Raw genomic sequence first — 5,683 nt, 5'->3', positions numbered from 1 at the left:
TGCATATAAAAGGTTTAATGTCTTGAATCATACTCTGAATTTGGATATGGATTGTTTTAATACGCTTTTGCCCTTAAGTCTGTATGTTTCAAAGCTTGGACACTAAAAACACATTATTTTCATTGTTGTTGTTTAGTCACTAAATTATACCTGACTCTTTGCAACCCCCTCGACTGCAGAACCCCAGGCTTCCCTGTCCTTCACTGTCTCCTGGAGTTTGTCAAAGTCATATTCATTGAGTCAGTGATGCTATCCAACCATCTCATCCTCTGTCAACCCCTTCTCCTCCTGTCCTTAATCTTCCCAGCATCAGAGTCTTTTCCAATGAGCTGGCTCTTCACATCAGGTGGCTAAATTATTTGAGAACTCCATTAACAGTATGAAAAGGCAAACACACATTATTATATGACTAATATTATTATTTTTATCTCTCCCCCCTCACTTATACATTAATCCTTGTGTCTCTTGACAACTACATTCCTCTGCCTGCCTCCATTAATATTTCTACTTTATTTTGGGTAAGGTAACTAGAGGAGCAGGTATAATGGAACCTGCATTTAAATGAACCTAATGAACTATGGTGTTGGAGAAGACTCTTGAGAGTCCCGTGACTGCAAGGAGATCCAACCAGGCTATCCTAAAGATCAGTCCTGGGTATTCATTGGAAGGACTGATGCTGAAGCTGAAACTCCAATACTTTGGCCACCTCATGTGAAGAGTTGAATCATTGGAAAAAAACCCTGATGCTGGGAGGGATTGGAGGCAAGAGGAGAAGGGGACGACAGAGGATGAGATGGCTGGATGGCATCACCGACTCGATGGACTTGAGTTTGGGTAAACTCCGGGAGTTGGTGACGGACAGGGAGGCCTGGTGTGCTGCGATTCATGGGGTTGAAAAGAGTTGGACACGACTGAGCGACTGAACTTAACTGAACTGAACTGAATAGGCGCTAAGTAACAGGCCATCCTTCAATAATGGGAGTACAAGCGTTGAGAAGGGGGCCTGGGGCACTTTCTGTGCTTCTTTCTAGAATAAAAATTTTGTTTTGATGTGGCTGTTTGCTCTCCAGAAAAGTACTTATGACTGTAGTGATTTACAAAAATTACTTTCTAAAATTTGTGTTAGTTGCTCAGTCGTATCTGACTTGTTGTGACCCCATGTACTGTAGCCTGCCAGGTTCCTCCGTCAATGGGATTTTCCAGGCAAGAATACTGGAGTAGGCTCTGAAATTTACAGAACATATAATGCTCATTTTAGAGAATTTGGAAAATACAGAAAATACAGGAAGGTATCAAAAAGATAATTAAAAATTATAATCTGAGTTAAGAATAACCACTATAAACATTTGCACATATTTCTTCCTTTTTATTTGCATATATATGTCATATATATATTTTGTGCTTGTGTAAAATATGGTTTATACTGCATTGAGAGTTTTGTAGTAGTTTTTCATGTGGCAGTGTTGATAAGCATCTCCTATATCATCACAGTTTTTTTTTTTCAAAATCCTTATCCATGTTCATGACTAAGCTCCTCACATGAATGTACAGTAGTTTATCTAACAATCCCCACGTTATTGGAAGTATTTGATATTTTGCAACCACTATGATGAAAAACCTTGTAAATAAATATCTGTCTACATCTCAAATCAGTTTTTAGACTAAATACTCAAATGAAAATACTGAATAGAAGACATGAAATATGATGAGCATTCTCAACTTGTGCATATCCTTAGTTATTTCTGTACACAAATTCTGTGAAGTGGATTTGCTGTTCAAAGAATATGCAGGTTTTGTTTAACTATGTGTATTTTTAAAATGGGACTAGGTCTTTCTGTCTTTTTCTTCTCACTGTGAAAGAAATACATGCTCACTGTAAAATATATTCAGACGCAAAAAATCATGAAGAAGAAAGCAGAAGTTACCTGTCTTTCCATAATTCTTGTTGACATATGGATTCTGGGCTGACATACAGAAATGTGTGCATCAATGTGAGAAGTCAATGTAGACCTCCGTCATTTCAAAAATGGGATCCATACTATGCAAACTCTGTTATATACTGATATTTTAAGAAAACTTACATTAAAGCATGGCACATTCAGAAAAATATGCACAAAACATGAAATTTATAGCTGGATAAGTATTCACAAATAAACACTCAGATTAAGAAAAAGAAAAAATGTAAAATACTTCACCAGGTTGTGTGTTATCCTTAGCCAGGTGCCATGCTAACTCTGCATCATTCTAATTTTACTTTATGTGCTCCTGAAAGGAACATTTAAAATGGGTCAGGAATACATTTTCATGTTAACAAAGAAGCAATTCAATGTATTTCATTGACTACAAGACATCAATGATTGTTAGCATCCCTTTGTTTTAGGTACTGCAGAGAAAGAAAGAAAGAGAGAAAAAGAGAGGGAGGGAGAGGAGGAAGGAGGAAGGAAAGGAAGAAAGAAGGAAGAAGAGGGAGACAGAGAAAGAAAGCAAACATGCAACAGCTGCCAACTAAACCATAGCACAACAATTTGTTGATGGAACAGTCCTGTGTCATAAGCAGTTTCTTTTTTAAAAGTTGATATAAAATTGACATTTAACACTATGTTAGTTTTGGGTGTACAACATGATGATGATTCAGTATTTATAAATTGCAAAATGTTCATCACAATAAGTCTAGCTAACCTCCATTACTAGACATAACACGTTTTTTTTCTTGTGATGAAAACTTTTAAAATCTACCCTCTCAGCAACTTGCAAGTGTACAACACAGTATTGTAAACTCTAGTCACCATGCTGTACATTACATCCCAGGACTTATGCGTCTTATGACTGGAAGCTTGTACCTTTGGACTCCTTCATCCACCTCACCCATTTTACCCAGCCCCATCCCTTGCCTCTGGCAACCATCAATTTGTTCTCTGAATCCATGAGTCTGTATTTTGTTTATTTTAGATTTCCCTATAAATGAGATAATGCAATATGTGTCTTTCTTTGTGTGATATAACCAGATTCTTGGTGCTTTTGAAATCTGTGCTGAAGTTTGCCCATTTCTCCACCCTTTAAGCTGCATTGTATTGTATGTGAAGGTAATCTCTTTGCATTTTCCTGTTTTTCGCCACTTTGGGTATCTTCTCTCTTGGGTTCCTTCAAGCACTGGTTGTTTCTTCCCCAGAAAATGTGAAACTGAGGTCATTCTTCCAATGAGATTATTTGCTTTAGTAATATTACATTTCTGCTCTGCTTTTTATGTTTCCACATCTTTCTGTACACACTGAATAATTTTGTTTCAATGCTGAGTTATGGTAAAATCTTTTGAAAGACATTTTATAATATAATAATTAAACTCAGCATATGTAAATGTCTGACCAAGAGGGCCAAGATCAGGGGCATTTTCCTTAGACAATCATTCTACCAAAGAAAAGCATGGGTATAGAAGATCAGCAATGAAATGTTTGAGATGTACTAAGAGCATGATTATAATTGTGAATTGCATTTAATTACACTTCATGTTAAAAGATATAACCCTCCTCATCTACAGCCTATGTAATGGAAAGTTGGAGCACAAGATTCAAAGACTTCCTTAATTTAATATTTTTTGAATTCCAGGTTGTGCAGAAAAAGAACAATTGTACCCGATTTTATCTCTTAAGAGAAAGCATTTGGGGACTTCCCTGGTGGTCCAGTGGCTAAGACTCCTCATTCACAATGCAGAGGGCATGTTCGATCTCTGGTCAGGGAACTAAATCCCACGTGCTAAGATTACACATGTCACAACTAAAGATCCCATGTGCTGCAGCTAAGACCTGGTGGAGTCAAATAAATAAATAAGTATTTAAAAAAGAAAGAAAAAAACATTTACATTCATCTAAATTCGTAAAAACATCTTTAATTATTTTTAGAGCATCTAAAACATGCCTTTACGAGACAGTTGAATAGTAAGAGGAGAATAGACCATGGGAAAAATTCAGGAGAGGATGTTCATCACATCAGATGTGGCTTCTTTTGCTTCTGTTTCTTCAGAGGCTGGACTTTCTTTTGTTTTCTGCAGTTATACCTTCTTTAATGTCTTCCTGACCCATTCCAGCCTCTTCCTTTTGCTCCTCTTTCACTGTTTTTGGTTTTCACTCTGAAGATTGGCTCTTTCCTGTTGTCTTTTCGTAGCTTAGTTTCAACATTTGCAGCTAGAGTTCGGTGGACTTTAGTGTATTTCTCCACTTTTTGTACCTTTTAGGTACCTCAGTAAAGGTTTGTAATTCTTTTCACAAATCCCGCACATTTTCTTTTGACTTTACACATAGTTATTTTGTCCTGATTGTTGTATGAAAGGAAACATTTCCCTTAATATTTCTAATGAATTAATGCTGATATTAATTAGTGATGGTGTTAGAAACATTATAAATGAGGTGAAGAGTATTCTAGCATCTCAGCAGTTGATATTAACTTTTATTTGTATGAAGGGCTTGGTTTTACTCCAAAAATCTGAATAATCCTGAGGGATAGAAGCTATCATGTGGTTGACGTTTAGGTCTCATGAAAATGAAAATAAGCTTTTAAAAGAAGAAAAAGAGTAAATGAGGAATAAAAGGAAAGTTCTCAAATATGGACTTTGGAGAGCACCCAATTGATCCCATTGACCCCCAATCATTGGCTTGGATTCAGGTGGAAGAAGCCAGAATTGGGCCTCTTAATCCAGCGTCCAAGGGCTGGGGTCCTGACTGCCCACAGGGGTATGTTGGCAAAAGCCATTTAAGGAAGAATTGCCTGATGGAAATAATGTGTGCTATGTACTGTTAGGGAGAAGGAAATGGCAACCCTCTCCAGTGTTCTTGCCTGGAGAATCCCAGGGACGGGGGAGCCTGGTGGGCTTCAGTCTATGGGGTCGCACAGAGTCGGACACGACTGAGGCGACTTAGCAGCAGCTGCAACATGTGCTGTTAGCTTTTCAATTTGGCTACATGGTTAGCAAATTTTAGTTTCTTAGTTAATAAAATTTAATTTTAGAAGCGTTTTGAGGTCACAGAAAAATTGAGTGCAAAGTACAGAGCATTATCGTATACCCCACCCCTTGACCACTCCCACTTTAAACATCTTGACAAATTCTAGTTTGTTTTTTTTCCCCTAATAATACTTTGGTACTAAAGGATTATTTATTGGGAAGGGGAATTTGTAGCAGGTTTGAATTTTGCCTCAAACTTGGCATGAAACAAAAGCAGAATCTACATATGGGTATAATTAGATATCAAGGTTTTATTTATAATGGTGTTAGATTAAATATGCATTTGATGTATATGAATTCAAATGTCTGATCTGACAGGAAAAAATAAGAGGAAGAGAGAAAAGCAAAGAGATAATGATGTGAATGTTAGAAAATTCCATCCCCTGTTCAATAATAATAAATATATATCTGAGAGTGATCAAGACAAGGGGGATATTGGATAAAATGTCTTTGCTGAACACACTGACAAGTGATATGTATATGTCTCCTTTCTGTTGAAAATTTTCAATGGTAATTTTACAATACTAGATTAGTCTTTTGTCATCTAGGCGAAAAATTATCTGCAAATCATATCATCTCCAAATAGGAAGTTTTCTTCTTTCTATTTTATGTCTCTTTTTTTGCACAACAAAGGAAACTATAAGTAAGATAAAAAGACAGCCCTCAGATTGGGAGAAAATAATAGCAAAT

General features: G+C 36.7%; 1 pseudogene; it reads right to left on the bottom strand.

Annotated features, from left to right (window-relative positions):
• Positions 1-2,175: 2,175 nt before the first annotated feature.
• On the bottom strand, positions 2,176-2,276 carry LOC136143906 (U6 spliceosomal RNA; annotated as a pseudogene).
• Positions 2,277-5,683: the final 3,407 nt, after the last annotated feature.

The sequence above is a fragment of the Muntiacus reevesi genome, chromosome 10 (genome assembly GCF_963930625.1).
Source record: "Muntiacus reevesi chromosome 10, mMunRee1.1, whole genome shotgun sequence".
Taxonomy (NCBI): Eukaryota; Metazoa; Chordata; class Mammalia; order Artiodactyla; family Cervidae; genus Muntiacus; species Muntiacus reevesi.
The sequence above is the reverse complement of the archived record's forward strand: the minus strand, read 5'-3'. Positions and strand labels throughout refer to the sequence as shown.